Consider the following 16,676-nt stretch of genomic DNA (forward strand, 5'->3'; position numbering starts at 1 on the left):
AGATGTACAAAGCCTGAAGGATGAAAGGGATGTGGTGGAGGTAGTGATGTCGAGGCTGTTGATGATTGTTATGGTGTCGATCATGGTAGTGAGCGTGTAATGATGCAGGTGGTGGGGATTGTGGTTGTTGTTCTCGGTGATGCAGATGTAATGTAAACTCTAGTGATGGTGACTGATACTTGCAGTGGTATTGTGTTGGCGGTGAAGAAAATAATGGTACAGATAGCAGCGATGAAGGAGGTGGCGGTGGTTAGAGTGGGATGATTGTGGTGTAAGTGGTGAAAGGTAGTGTTGATGGTGATTGGGGTAGTATAGTGATAGTAGGTCTACTGGTGAAGGGATTTGTGGAAGTGATGACGATGTAGATGATCTCAGGGGTTGTTGTGATGTCAGTGATGATGGAAAATAATTATCTTCTGTTGATGGGAATGATGCTGGTGCTGATTATGGAGCTTCTATTGATGGTGATGGTGATGGTGATGTTTTTATGTTGTGATGGTAAAGAAAAAATGGAGCATGTATATATACTATATATTGGTTACCATGAAGGTGGTGGTGATAGTGGTAGTGATTATGCTTGTGGTGAAGTGTGTGGTGCTGTATTTGTAAGTGTTGATGATGATTGAGGTACTGACGGTGATATGAATGGTAGTGATGTGGTGAAGGTGTTTGTGATGTTTCTGCTGGTTGTGTTGTGGAGGTTCCACAGTGATGGTGATGATTTCAGGTTGTGTTGCTGTTGGAGAGAGGTCAACGGGAGCTCACAGTGGTCGAGTCCCTATAGGGGTGTCTGGCAGATAGCGAGGCGGGGCTGTAGAAGCAGCGATCGCAGCCGGTCCGCCCGGCCCTTCGTCCCCGAGCAGCGCACGCATGTTCCCATTTCCAGTGCACACCTCTTCCTCCCTCCCTTCCTCACTTTGTCTCGCTCGGTGTCTCCATCTCACTATTTTTCTCTTCATCACTTATCACGCTCCCTGATCCGCTCTTCGCTCCCATTTCCCGGATCTCCTCCGCACGGACGAGCGGCTGTCACTCCCAGTATACCATCGATGTCCGTGGCGCTCTCCGAACCGCCCCAGCTCCAGGCCGATTCTACTGACTGCGGTCACCACTCCTTGAGCTTTAGAGCCCAGGTACGAGCCCTGAACCCGCCACGGTCACGATGGTCCCCTACCCTGCAAACACTATCTGTGGTCGCACACCGTTACGGTGTGTGTACTTTTTCTCCTCTTAACTCGGTTCCTTTTGCCCCCTTCTCACAACCCTCCACCCCTTCCATGCTACCCGGGTACAATCCTCCTCTACCCCTGATATCCCTAATCCTCAGGACGTCCCAAGTGCGTTTGAGAAGCTCAAGTGTCCCTGCGCCAACGTACTGGCGTCAAAACCAAAACCGAAGCTTTCCTTTTTTCCTTCAGACAAGCCGCACATAAAGGTGTCTAAATGATGACTCGAGGGAATCCTCGGAGGTATCGCTTAAATAGCCAAGGCAGCAAACGCTTGACCATGACATGAATGCAAATGCATGATTGTTTACAGGCAAAAATAAAAAACACCACAACCAAAAGACAAGCTTTATCCGTCTTTGCATCGGCTGCTGTCCATGGACAAAGTCAAAGCTTCGTTGGAAAGCACAGGTACCTCGGATGTGCTCATTGCGCTCGCCTTTTGCCAAATGATACGCATCATCTTTGCGGTGCTTAACTACAACTGAACGTGTCCGATCTCCACACGAACTCGTGCTCGTGAAAGACTAAATAGTATGTATTCCATGAGAAAACGATACGTTACCCGTGGCGTTCACAGTCGGAATAATTTACATCGTAAATGCCGTTGCGGGACTACATTATGAATTCTAAATAACAGGAGAACGCGACTTAATTTCATGACTTTTTCTGTTTTTTTTTTTTTCAAATGCCATTTTCAAAATACTGTTTTGGATTCTGTACAGTTTTAATCTTTGCTTTATTGTCCTGGTGCTGCCTGCTTCTTCTTTCAGCGATTGATGTCATGTTGTATATTCAGCTCGGCCGGTGTATGGCCATGCTGCATGGAGCTCAGTTATCACCAGCTCGGAAATGGGATTCTTTTCAGGAAGCATCTCGGGGATATCATCAGCAAAATCTGAGGCTGTTTCCATCCAAATCTCTGGTTGTCTCCAGCTAGAATATTGAACTATCTCTAACAAAATTCCAGCTCTCTGTATCCAAGTCTCTGGTTATCTACGACCAGCATATTGAACCATCACTTCTGAAATTCCAGCTATCTCCATCCAAATCTCTGGTCATCTCCAGCTAGAATATTGAACTATCTCTTTCAAAATTCCAGCTATTGCTCTTTAAATCTCTGGTCATCTCCAGCCAGAATATTGAACCATCATTTCTGAAATTCCAGCTATCTCCATCCAAATCTCTGGCTGTATATCTTCGACCTGACGATTGAACCATCATTTCTGAAATTCCAGCTATCTCCATTCAAATCTCTCATCATCTCCGGCCAGAATGTTGAACAATATCTTCCAAAATTCCAGCTTTCTCTATCCAAATCTCTGGTCATGTTCAAGAAAAATATGGAGTTGTCTCTGGTGAAATTACAGGCTACCTGTTTCCAAATCTCTGGTCATGTCAAGCCAGAATATTGAACTATCTCTTCAAAAATTCAAGCTATCTGGATGCAATCTCTGGTTATCTTCAACTACAATATTGAACTATCTCTTCAAAGTTTTCAGCAATCTGTATCTAAATCTCTGGTCATCTCTTCCAAAATTTCAGCCATCTCAATCAGAATTTCTGGTTGTCTTCGGCCATGATATTGAACTTTCTCCTCCGAAATTCCAGCTATCTGTATCCAAAACTCTGGTTATCTTCATCCAGAACATTGAACTCTCTCTTCAAAAATTTCAGCAATCTGTATCTAAATCTCTGGTCATCTCTTCCAAAATTTCAGCAATCTCAATCCGAATTTCTGGTTGTCTTCGGCCATGATATTGAACTGTCTCCTCTGAAATTCCAGCTGTCTGTATCCAAATCTCTGGTTACTTCAGCCAGAATATTGAACTCTCTCTTCAAAAATTCCAGCTTTCTGCATCCAAACCTCTGGTTATCTTTGGCCAGAATATTGAACTATCTCTTCAAAAATTCCAGCTTTCTGTATCCAAACCTCTGGTTATCTTTGGCCAAAATATTGAACTATCTCTTTCAAAATTCCAGATATTGCTCTTTAAATCTCTGGTCATCTCCAGCCAGAATATTGAACTATCTTTTCCAAAATTCCAGCTATCTCTTTTCAAATCTCTGGTCATCTCCAGTCAGAATATTGAACTATCTCTTCCGAAATTTCAGCTATCTCTATCCAAATCTCTAGTTCTTATTGACCAGAATATTGGACTATCTATAGCCAGAATATTGAACTATCTCTTCAAAATTCCAGCTATCTGTATACAAATCTCTGGTTATGTTTAACTAGAATATTGAACTATCTCTTCCAAAATTCTAGCAATCTTTCTCCAAATCTCGGTTCTTGTCCAACAAAAATATGGAGTTGTCTCTCTTGAAATTACAGGCTCGCTGTATCCAAATCTCTGGTCATGTCAAGCCAGAATATTGGACTATCCTCTTCAAAAATTATAACTATCTGGATGCAAATCTCTGGTTATCTTCGACTACAATATTGAACTATCTCTTCAAAAATTTCAGCAATCTGTATTGAAATCTCTGGTCATCTCTTCCAATGTTTTAGTGATCTCAATCAGAATTTCGGGTTATCTTCAGCCATGATATTGAACTTTCTCCTCTGAAATTCCAGCTATCTGTATCCAAATCTCTGGTTATCTTTGGCAAGAATATTGAACTATCTCTTCAAAAATTCCAGCTTTCTGTATCCAAACCTCTGGTTATCTTCGGCCAGAATATTGAACTCTCTCTTAAAAAATTTCAGTAATCTGTATCTAAATCTCTGGTCTGGTCATCTCTTCAAAAATTTCAGCGATCTCGATCAGAATTTCTGGTTGTCTTTGGCCATGATATTGAACTGTCTCCTCCGAAATTACAGCTATCTGTATCCAAATCTCTGGTTATCGTCGGCCAGAATATTAAACTATGTCTTCAAAAATTCAAGCTTTCTTTATTCAAACCTCTGGTTATCTTTGGCCAGAATATTGAACTATCACTTTAAAAATTCCAGCTATTGCTCTTTAAATCTCTAGTCATCTCCAGCTGGAATATTGAACTATCTTTTCCAAAATTAGCTTTCTCTCTTCAAATCTCTTGTCATCTCCAGCTAGAATATTGAACTATCTTTTCCAAAATTAGCATTCTCTCTTCAAATCTCTGGTCATCTCCAGCTAGAATATTGAACTATCTTTTCCAAAATTCCAGCTATCTCTTTTCAAATCTCTGGTCATCTCCAGCCAGAATATTGAACTATCTCTTCCAAAATTTCAGCTATCTCTATCCAAATCTCTGGTTATTATTGACCAGAATATTGGACTATCTATAGCCAGAATATTGACCTATCTCTTCAAAATTCCAGCTATCTGTATACAAATCTCTGGTTATGTTTGACCAGAATATTGAACTATCTCTTCCAAAATTCTAGCTATCTTTATCCAAATCTCAGTTCATGTCCAACAAAAATATGGAGTTGTCTCTCGTGAAATTACAGGCTATCTGTATCCAAATTTTATGTATCCCCAACCAAAACATTGACGTATCTCTTTCCGAATTTGTAATAGTTGTCTCCAGCAAGAATCATCTTCGGATATCTCCACCTGAATCTCGGGATATCTCCAATCAGAACCGTTAGCCTGTATATTAATGAGCAGGATTCTCAGTTGCTCGTAACCTAGGTGCAATCAATTTTATTCTATCTCACGATCCTACGCTTTTATTTTATCATTCATACCACGTGGGAGAGATGCGCCCATTTAACACGATCACAGATGCATGCACGGATGTTACCCTTACTTTTACCCCCATCGTCGGTGATGGGAAAAGCATTTGAAACATCCTGCAGAATGAACTTGACACATTATACCAAACACAGCAAACGGCTTTTGGCAACGTTCGTTATACACATCACGAAAGGATTTCAGATACACAAAGTGTGAATTCTGTGGGAAAGTGCGCTAACACGACAGCAGCGGTGTGATTGTATGATCGCTTTTCTCATGTTTAGTTATTCATCCACACTCTTCCAAGTGGAGATTCTTGTTCCTCCTGGAAATTGTCATATCACCATATTCAATTGTAACTTTGGACATTGAGAGATATTGATGGTAATTATACAATTTGCTTTCATCGCACTTGAATGCAAGAATCCATCAATGATGAACGGCTGCTGTTTAATGGGTTTTCAAGTGGTGAGATTGTGAGAATTCCAACCACTGCAAGGGATATACCTTGCGCGCACACACACACACACACACACACACACACACACACACACACACACACACACACACACACACACACACACACACACACACACACACACACACGCACAATTTCCTGCCACCAACTATCATGAGAGAGATGAAACGAAGGTTGAATCAAACGTTTTTAGTAATATACAAGTTAACTTGCCAAAGGCACAAACATCTGGTCAAAAATAAAAATATAATTTGTCTGCATTGTCTGCCAAGATGTTGAGCAAAATATACCTGGTGTGACGAAATTTTATCTTATTTGGTTGTGTAATCATCTGAAAAACGACAAAAGCTCACAAAAATAGCCTGTGACAATAGTTGCCCAATCAATTGAATTACTTTTTACCAAAGTTTTACCTGAAGGCACACTCCTAAGAAAGATCTCACCATATATTTTACCAGTGGTAATCACTAAGTTTGTGGCCTGATGTAAAAGTAAATGGCAGAGCTTTCTTTCTCAGACAATTTTCCTTGAATCTTGACACTTGGCATCGTTTCACAACATGTTTTTTTCTTCTGCACTGAACAATCAAAGTTTGGTTTTCATTTATTTTTTACTTTGAAAATCAAGCCATCAACCTCTTGGTCAGCTTTTGTTCACATTTGAATGTACACAGGAAAGCCTTCTTAAGATGGCTCGAGGATTGCTTTTATCACAAGCATTATTATCATTATTAATATCATTGTTATTCCGTTAATTATTGGATTACCAAAGTTGGAGTGCATGCCTTTGCACCCATTTCTAAAAGCCGTGAATTGAAGATATCCACCTCACCTCACCAGGACTCAACAGGTATCTCATCTGTTGATGCTCACCTGCCTGCCAAATTGGAAAATCGAAAGAATTGAGCTTAACAAAAGACTTAAATTTCCAGGTTTGATTCATTTTTTCAGTGTCCTGGAAATTGTCTGCTTGGTGTCTGCAGGTTCAATTCCCATGCTTTGGATTTTTTTTCTTTTTTGACCTGAGAAGTTGGGTTGTACTGTAGTTCTATTTCTCGTATATTTTGACATACTAATGATGATAATACTTTCCAGATGATGTGTCAATCAATGAGACAGTCCATCAATGTCATGTATGTGGAGCATTCACAAAGTGGGACTGGCAGGATGTCCTCGAGATACGCATGCTCGCCTCTAAACTGTCTAGCCTAAGTTTGAATCCTGACCCAGCTATAAACTGTCATTCCGGTGTTTTACAGGCAGGGTGATTCATCAATAATTATCTATGTTTTGTAGATATCCTTTGATTCACCAATGTGTGTGCTGTCCCTACTATTTGGTGGACAATAAGGTGAGCTATCACTGACACCATGGCCAAATTCCCAAATCTCTGCTCTAACCAACGGAGCGCATTCCATCAACAGCACAGCCGCACCCTCAGCCAATGATGCCACCCCACAGCCTTGTGCTGCATACAAATGAAGAAGTTCACAAAGTTAAACGAATGAGATATTCACAATAGTCTAGGACACAAAAAGTACACTATAACAGTGTATACATTTATTTAAATGATGAAATACATTTATATATTCTTACAAATCACATGTACCTATATATATTGAAATATATCCTGTCTTCTACCGTCTCCTCTCCGGTCTCACACCGCCCCCCCTGCTGTGTCTGTGATTTGTCCCCGCCATATTTTCTCAGGGTGCTCAAGGTCCGCCAACAACCTTCTTCTGGTAAAACTACCAAAATCACGAATCGCTGCTCACCTTCACTCTTTCATTCCTCTTTTTTCCCGCCTTTGGAATAAACTCCCTCACTTTGTTCACTCCCATTCTTCCCTCCAGGCCTTCAAAACAGCTGTTCACCACCACCTCTTATCATCCCCCATCCAAATCCTCGATCTTTTTTACCCCCGATAATCCACCCAAGTGCACATCCTTCAAATTCCCTGCTTTCCTTCCTGAAAGTCCCTGTAATGTCCATCTTGTATACCCCATGTTCCCCACCCCATCCCTCTCCCTTCCACAGATCTCCAAATGTCTCTGTTCCCTACTGTGTTGTCCTTCCCACTCCCGCCCCTCTTGTCTCATGCCTCCCTTGCTGTGCGTTGTGTGTTAGCTCTCATATGAGCCTTGACAAGGTATACAAAAAAAAAAGATCAACATGTCTTGGACTATTGTGTTTGCCTATTTTGTTTATGCCTGGTGTTGGTTGGCTTAATGGTTAGGGTGGTGGGCTTTGGATCCAAGGGTCCTGAGTACAAATCCCATTCTTCTGTTGAATTAATATCAGGTGGGGTTAACTTGGCCTGTCATCCTGCGGTGGTCGGCAAAATGAGTGCCAGCATGTTGGTATACTGTGTCGGAGTGGTGACTGGTGATCCATCCAGGATTGTGCCCAATAGCCAAGGAGACTGCTGAAGCGGCACCAACGCTCTGCACAGAGCCTGGTCCCAATTTCCTCCTCCTCCTATTTTGTTTGTACAACTTGTTCATTGCCCCCTTGAACAATTTTTTCTTTAAAATGCAGAATACGCATAAACTCAGAAATTTACTTTGGGATAGTTATTTTTCCATCCATGTCATTGTGCACAAATCTATAGTATTAGCCATGCTGAATATTGTAAACCAAATAATATCTGGAAATATAGTGAGAAGTGATTCAGAATATCACATTTGCATTGTGAATAAAAAAAAAAACACCTTCACAATGCAACATTGATTGGATCTAGAATGGAATTACATTTCATGCAAAATGTTTGCTCGCTGCTTAGACGCTCAGGCATGGTGGATGAGTTCACCTTGAACAGGGCGCAATGACAAAATGATTGTGAACCCTCGCTCACCATAATTAATGTAATGATTTATCATACGATTAATCACATGCTTTAAATTGTGTATGTGTTTTTGTAATGAAGCATTAATTGAATATGCTTCGACAAAGTTATTTTTAACAGCCCGTGCCTTGCTATAGATCTTGTTGAAATGTCGTTTCGAAAGAAACAGATCTTGCACAGCGTATTGGGGTATTAGTGAAAGTATTTAAACCTACTTTTGCGGTCATGACAATAGAAAGACACCTGCCTCATTCTGACAAATTATAACAAATCTTTGCGCATTTGCTAATGATGAACAAATTCTTGCATGTGGTCACCTGCGTTATCAGGTAGCCTTGTAATACAGATAGCGTGTCCTTATCCACAAAGCAATCGTCTTGCTCACCTCCTAAATTTCCAGTTGTAGCCTTTTATTTGTGGGTATTATCTCGTATAGTGCGGTGAGTTCACCCTCAAAAGGTGAAAGGGGTAACTGCAGTTTTTCGTTGTTCAGGAAGTTAACGTAACAACTGTCTGTAGGTTGCCCTTACCTTGTGACCCGGATTACATTGGCATACACACACGAAAAAAACAAGAGCTGTCACAACCATGCCGAGTGATTATTAATGCAGAAGTAATTCCAGGATTGATTTGAATCAACGTCAAGGTTTGAAATTTAAGGTTGTCGCCTGCCTGCTGATTGTGCATTTATTCTCCAGGCTTACTCTACATCGATTTTCAGTGCTTCTCAATTGCGCTGCATAAGCAAATGTGGTATTGTTGAAGCAGGGACATTAAAGGGGCTGTTCATTTTCGACATCCTTTTTTTTATAAATGTCAAATATCTCAGGACAAACATTTCTCCACACAGGAAATGGATGAAAATTATCATTTTTTTCTGCTTCTGATCTCCAGTGTTGTCGTATTTCCTTTCTGAAAGAGTAAGATCAAGAGAAATGTTCTGTCTGAGAATATATTAGGGCTTTATCACAAAATAATTTTGTTAATGCACAAGGGTGATTTGGTGACAATTGCACTTTTAGTTACTTTACAAAAAAGTAAATGTGAGCAGAGAAGCGATGATGACTATACGAGTATATACAGATAAACAAGTCACCGTGGGTCTACACGCTTTACAGTGAGTGATACGGTATCGTTATCAAACCTTACTGTAAGTCTTTGCTTAATTTTAAGGAATCGAAGCTTCTCGGTCAAAACCTGTGCAATTCTCCACTGAGTTTCTGGGGCACTTCCCATATTTCTCCATCCTGGTTTTAGTACATCATAGCACCGACCTTAAGCCATTGTAAAATATAAGGATATATGCCTTAAAAGCAGAGTAAATATCAGTTATGAGTATGTGAAACCTCAAGCAGCAACCTGATTGATGTTATCCATCATGAAACCATGAAGATGAAAAGTTCACCACTCACATCTTTATAAGACAATGAGCCAGTGTACAAGTGCTGGTATTTACAACCAAGTTGGGAGGCAACTTGTATACTGTACATACTCGCAACAACGAACAAAAGTGCACCTTTCATGAAAAACACCGTCATATATTCAAGAGATGATTAGTAAATCCGTGGAGTAATATAAAAGTAAAAATATGAAAAAAATAAATCGAGTGATTGTTTAGTTAAAAGCATTAAACTGTTGCAAAATACTTTGCATTATTTTATTTTTTTTAAAGTTACTTTCTCAGCTGTCACTCATCAGGGCAAACATTGCGGTTTTAAAGAAAGTTATCTCAAGTATTCTCATTTCAACTGGACCTGCTGTATCTTTCGGGCTCATCAATTTGGTGGACCAGGTCCCATCTTGTAGCGAGGCTGGTATTGTCCTTTGCCCTCATTAGATGTCAAGCGTTTTTTTTAAGATTAGTCGTCCTCGATACCTTTTGCCACTGCCTATCATTTGCATTATGTGTCCTACCAGCAAAGAGCATGGTGGCTCCTCTTGTCCAACTGAGGCTTTGTTTAATTAATACAGAGCATGAAATCACTGTATATTTCCCCTGTCCCTTGCTTCTTCATGGACAGCATTCATTATAAACTGGGTACATGATTTCAATTCTTTAAAACATAACACAGGAAACTCACAAAGATTAATGTTTGTCGAGATGGTCCAGAGGTAGCTTACTTACCATTGAGCTCTCTAATCTCGGTTCAATTTTCGACCGAGCTGTAAACGGTTAAACTAGTGCTCTGCATGCAGGACATTACATGAACATCAATGTTCGTTGGATGAACATTACGCTGGAGACATATCTGCTAGCAGTGGTGGATGTTCAAGATAATACGGTATGTTTTTTTTTAAATCGACATAATCTTAGCTCATGGAACCTCTTTCGCAAAGAGTCGGTGATTGTCCCCAGCAACCTGAACTACAGTTCAAAATTACTACCTCCGTGTGCAGGGACACTACATCAGCATCAAGCTACAATCCAGAAATGATGCAACCAGCGTGCCAAATCCACGTTTGAACCCCGATCCAATTTGCATTTGCTAACGATGACGACAAAAATCGAATGAATGCATTTGATGTTGCATCCATCTGAATAAATATTCACATTCGTCAAAATTGTACCATTTCAATTTTCTTAAACAGGAAGCATCTAAGGGATAACCTCATTGTAATGCTTAATCAACGAAGATTTGCGGGAAATATGGAGGAGGGAGATGCATGAGGGGGAGACACCGTCACTGGATGTTGAGAGCCACTACCCAAAAGGAGTAGTGTGCAGTCATCACAAAGATTGATAAAAGTTTATATCAACGTGAGTATTATAATATGAAACTTTTTGCAAAACGCTTTAAAGCTGAAAGACAGAATGAACACAAGGGGGTTTAAAACTACATTGAAAAAAACCCCCTTACTAGCATGCAACTTACTGCATATCATTAACTCGATGAGTGGAGTAACTACTCTCAGGGAATGTGAACTCATTTTATTTAGCCTTTCCCACATGAACAGGCTTCAACCGAGTGACACTTGAAAGGACACGAGAGCTGTTCATCTCCTTGAACGGTTCAACAAATAGGATAATGTGTTTGAATTGTCTTTTATTACTCGTGCTGATGACATCGACATGAGGGTTAGGGTTGACGTGGTTGCGATAATGCACCTCGGCATGAGGTTGGAGAACCACAACTTTTTGATACAATCTCTCTCCTCTCAATCGGGTGGGAAACCACAACTTTGGGGATATTTTAATAACCCGTTCTGTCATTGATTACAATGAAGAAGCTGTATAATCCCACTTCAGGTGGAAAAAAAAATTCAAACAATAAAATCTGCAATTGGTTTCATGAGTGAATAGCTGCATGTGTAAATCTTTATATTCGGGACACCAAGATAACAAAAGGAATCTATCCATTATTATAATCTGACCATGTGGTTTAATGATATGCCTGGTGTTGGCTCCATGGCTGGAGTGGTGGGCTTGCGGTCCTAGGATCCTGAGTTCAAATCCTGCTTGGATGTATAATTAATACCAGGTGAGGTTGTCTCTACTGTCATCCTTCCAAGGTCGGCAAAATGAGTACCAGCATGTTGGTATCTTGTGTCAAGGTGGCCACCTGTCCAGGATTGTGCGCAGTAGCCGAGGACACCGCTTAGGCAGCACCAACGCTCTGCACAGAGTATGGTCCCAATGGATGGATGGATAGCTCAATGATAGAGATAACTGGCTGAGAATAGGAGGTGACAAGCACTCTAGTCAATAAAGAACACTAAAATTTAATAATAAAAAAAAATCAGACTACTCAGCCAACAATGCCTTTGTCCATAGATCAAGGGAGTGTTTTTCTCTGCTTTCGCCATCAGGAACCCCAGCATCACATCTGTCTCTCCTGGAGTTTGAAGAATCTAGAGCTCTCAAAATTATTGGAATCTCATGTGATGAGTCTGTAGCTCAAGGTCTGTTGCTCACATATGGGAAGGTCAGTGGCCTGTTTGTCTCATATCTCCTCCCCTCCGATGTAGCTCTTTGTGTAACAGGATAGACATGTCCTTATAGTAACCTTCTCCTGGCTAAACTTCCAAAATGTAGGCTGACTGCACCCATCAACAATTTTGTTTCTCCTTTATATTGTTTACGGCACGACATTCCCCAAGCTGTTCCAGCTCACTCTTCCCTCTCGTGCTAAGCAGACACTGCACCACTATCTCATGTGATCACCCATCCTTACCCACAATTTTGTTAACCCCCATTGACCCTGCTTATCCCAACTTTCTCACTTTCTTGCAGTTTCCTGCTGTCCTCTCTCTTCTCTACTACTGTTTGCTCATCTCCTCAGTTATTGTGTCCACCTGATCCCCCATTGCACAGACCCTCACTCACCTCACTCTTCGATGTTCCTTGAACATATAAGGAGAGCAAGAGTGTGAATTTCTTTGCTATACATGTCCCCAACCGATGTGATATTATCTAAGTCTAAAAAGGGCACACAAGGCCTGGTGTTGGCTTAATGATTAGGGTGGTGGGCTTGGGATCTGAGGATCCTGAGTTAAAATACCATTCAGCTGTTGAATTAATACCAGGTGGGGTTGGCTCTGCTTGTCATCCTTCTGAGTTCGGCAAAAGGAGTACCAGCTTGCTGGTGTCCTGTGTTGGAGTGGCTACCTGTCCAGGATTGTGCCCAATAGCCAAGGAGACTGTTTAAGCAGCACTAACACTTTGCACAGAGTATGGTCCCAATGGGTGGATGGATGGATGGATGTTGGCTTAAAGGTTAAGGTGGTTGGCTTTTGATCTTGTTATTTGTGTGGCCTTGACATGACCTGAATCAAGCTTGACTCGAGGAACGGTCCCTGCAACTGCCTCTCTAACTCCAACAACAAAGTCAAACTACAGTAAAGTCGATGGCATGCCTTCGCAAATCCCCATGCTTCCCATCTAAAGTAGCACTGAAAGATGGCCTGTCAGGCTATTGAATTAACACCAGGTATGGTTGACTGAGCCTGTCATCCTTATGAGGTTGGCAAAATGAGTACCACTTCAAAATGGGTAACCTGCGTCGGAGTGGCGACCTGTCCAAGACTGTACTCCTTGCCAATGAAACTGTCTCAGCAGCCCGATGCGCCTTCAGGTGTGAAATAAATGATATTAATATTTTTATTATTATTAATCTTAAAAAGGGCATACCTGTGAAAAATTGATGAAACGTCCATAACCTTGAACTTGTTTTGTAACTTATCATAATATAGCCATCTACCAGGTTTCAGTTGAATATGTTAAAGGGTATGGGGGGGGGGAAAACGTCTGGAATACAACAGGTGGGACGGACAGATGGACGGATGGAGTACAAACCTATAGTCCCTCCAGTGAAACCGGTAGGGGATTAATACATTGTATGAACAAAAATTATTTTTTGAGTTGATGGTGGCTGGCCTTCCATTCAAAGCAAATGAGAAACTACAAATTATTAACGCATCAAAGCACAATGCAATGATTTTGCAAAGAGACAATGTAATATTTAATATCTGCAATCAAATGCAAGCAACCTTAGCAGTGGGCTTGTTCTGTTCATGCAGTTAGACACAAAGATGCCATTTTACAACATTTTTCACAATGGCCATTGCGACGGCTCTGACCTGAAGTTGCACCTTTTTCTATAAATAGTCAGGCTTTGACAGGAGGTTTTGCAGCAGATTTTGAAATCGAGCATTCTCTCTCAATAATTTTACACTTCAAAATCATCCACTTGCATCAACTCTTGCCGAAGTCGAGTTGAAGAGAATAAAACTGTATTAAAAAAAAAAAAAATCAAGAAGTGGGTTAACTGTGTATGTCAAAGCTGGTAATAATGATTCCTTTACAATCTCAGTAATTTCCAATTCATTATACAAATAAAGGAGTGAAAAGATAAGATTTTGTTCCGGCATTTAATTGCGGATTTGGCAGAATGGATTACTTTCAAACAGTCATTGTCCGATTAGGCTCTACGAGCCATCTCTGCAAAGGTTATTGGCAATCTTGAGCTTATAAGAATGAAGGCTCTGCAATTTATCATTCGAGAAAAGGGATGCACTTTGAGAAACTCTAATCCTGATCAAACAATCAACAGGTAGTCTCAATAAAATTAGCATCTTCACGCTTTTTGAGAAAATGAGGGGATATCGTAATCGGCTCCGTCTGTCTGTCTGTTTGTCTGTCCGTCACGGTATCTCCCCCTAAATGGTTGGGAAGAATTTCACCAAACTTCGTATTTATGATCACCACATCACAAGAAGCTGCAAGAGCAGTATCATCTTTGGCCCCACCCACTGGGGCAGGGTCAATTACCCAAAAATATAATTACAGGCACATTTCTAAACGTTGTTTGAATGAGACTTTGTACATGCAATCAACGTTGGGGTTGCATGGATGGTGAAGCGGTTTTTTACTTGCGAAATCTAAAGATTTCGTAAGTATATTGATGACTTCCGTCTCTGTTTGTGTGTTTGTTGTTTGTTTGTTTGTGTGTGTGTGTGTGTTTGTGTGTTTGTAGGCACGATAACTCGAGAACGGAAGAAGCTACCAATGTCAAATCACACCACGTGATTCAGGAGGGTGATGGCTAGCGCTGATTAGATTTTGGTCAAAATCGGTCAAAGGTCAAGGCACAGTGAGGTCAAACATAATTCCGTAAATTCATGTGGAGAAATGGAGTATTTTTGCTTCGATCGATTTTACGAGTTCGTTTTAACTTCGGTTTTAATTTTGTCTTCGGTTTTTGCGATCGCTTAGGACGCTTAAAACTCGGTTGTCGAAATTCTGGTAAAAATCGGATGTTTTGGAGACGTTTTAAGATTGTATAAAAAATATTTCACTCGCCATGCCACGGCTCGTCACGTGGTGCAGTGCGCTCGAGCAGAGGCGTCGTTGAGTCATGTAAAGGGTTTCCGTGTGCACGCTGACTGTGTTTTCAATAAAGATGGTGTTTAAAAGTCATTTTTTATCCCAATAAAGGTTATCGTCGCATGCCTGACTCGCTAAGCCATCGGATTATGTAAAGATTGTTGGTGGATGGCCGAATATTACGGTTTTGTGACTTTAATAAAATAATATTAAATAATTGCGTGGAGAAATGGAGATTTTTGCTTCGGTCGACGTTACGATTTTTGATGGTTTGGTACAGAATCATCGTAGAAACTTCTGATTTGCGTCGCTACCTTCTGTACAGACAGCTTTTATTAGACAAGGTCAGAGGTCAAGTTGACGATTTCGTAAGTACCAGTCTATGACTGCTTGTTTGTTTGTTTGTTTGTTTTTAACCTCAGGTTCCTGCCTTAGCAGGTGGGGACTCATGGTCACAGCTGTGAAAATGTGGAAAAATTATTTAACTCCAAACTTGATATTGGGCAACTCCTGGTGGAACCTTTTGCCATCTTTCAATGCTACTTGATGAAAGGCAAGGAGATGAAAGGATTCTGTTGAGAGCCACACGTTGTCTACAAGAGTGGCGGAAGTCAGTAAGCCTTAGGCAAAGAGTTTCGAGAGTAAGGCAAGATGCCAGACTGTATCAAAAGCATGAGATATGTCCAGAGAGATGACCCTGATCTCGTGTTTGGTGAGTAGAAGCAGCATGTCCAAGGTCTGAAACCTGGTCTGAAAACCTGGTTGGTCTGAAAAACGTGACCTGGTCTGAAACCAAATTGGTGATCTGAGATAATGTCATTGGAGAAATGGAATTTTTTTCATATGAACTTTGATAATGGATTGCATGACCTTGCTGATGATTGGAAGTAGGCTGATAGGTCTGTATTTTAAGGGGAACAGTTTTTGCACCTTTTTTGCATCCACTGACAAAGTCGCCAGAAGCATTATGTTTTCTGGTTGTCCGTCTGTACATACAGTACGTCCATCCATGCTAATTACTTCTGCCACCTAAGGTGGATAGAGGATATGTTTCCACCCCTGTCTCTCTGTCTGTCTGTTTGTTACTTTTGAAAATCGAAGATTTGTCAAGTGTATTGGTTGGTTGTGTGCATTTTTCTTTCTGTGTCTGTCTGTCTGTGTTTGTTTGTTTCTATGTTTATCGCCTACAGGTCGTAAATTTAAACCGATCTTCGCGAAACTTCACCACATGGTGGAGTTCGTCATAAGCAAGAAGCCTATTGTTTTTGAGGTCAAAAGGTCAACACAGGCCAAAGGTCAACAACTTTGGTAAGATTTCTAAAATCTTCAATTTTTATCCGATGGACTTGAAATTTGAAGAAAATTTACACTTCATGTCAATGAATTCAAGCAGCCGATTATTTTTGAGGTCAACATTAGCCAAAAGTTCAAAATAGCCCCAAGGTCAACACCAAAGGTGGCATTTCTAAAATCCTTAATTTTCAACCCATTGACTTGAAATTTGAACAGGATTTGCATATCAAGTCACTGAATTCAACCACCAAATATTTTTGAGGTCAAATTTGTTTAATGCATTTTGCAAGTATTGTGCTCTGCACGATATCTTCTTGTTTGTTTGTGAACAAAATATCTCAAAACGT

At 40.7% G+C, this 16,676-nt stretch overlaps 1 protein-coding gene across 5 annotated transcripts in view; it reads left to right on the top strand.

The window, feature by feature from the left end:
• The first annotated feature begins 550 nt into the window (after positions 1 to 550).
• LOC147008467 (beta-1,3-galactosyltransferase 1-like) overlaps positions 551 to 16,676 on the top strand; it is an 80,447-nt gene continuing 64,321 nt past the window's right edge. For 2 of the 5 annotated variants that reach the window (XM_085863578.1, XM_085863577.1), the window contains exon 1: positions 551 to 1,133. The gene's annotated coding sequence lies outside the window, so the exon portion shown is untranslated. Of the gene's footprint in view, positions 1,134 to 7,078; positions 7,111 to 10,409; positions 10,496 to 12,020; positions 12,137 to 16,676 lie in introns of all 5 variants that reach the window. The other 3 variants (XM_085863579.1, XM_085863580.1, XM_085863581.1) reach the window with 3 other exon arrangements.

Source organism: Eptatretus burgeri, chromosome 18 (genome assembly GCF_056783735.1).
Source record: "Eptatretus burgeri isolate ZD-2024b chromosome 18, Ebu_testis_v1, whole genome shotgun sequence".
Taxonomy (NCBI): domain Eukaryota; kingdom Metazoa; phylum Chordata; class Myxini; order Myxiniformes; family Myxinidae; genus Eptatretus; species Eptatretus burgeri.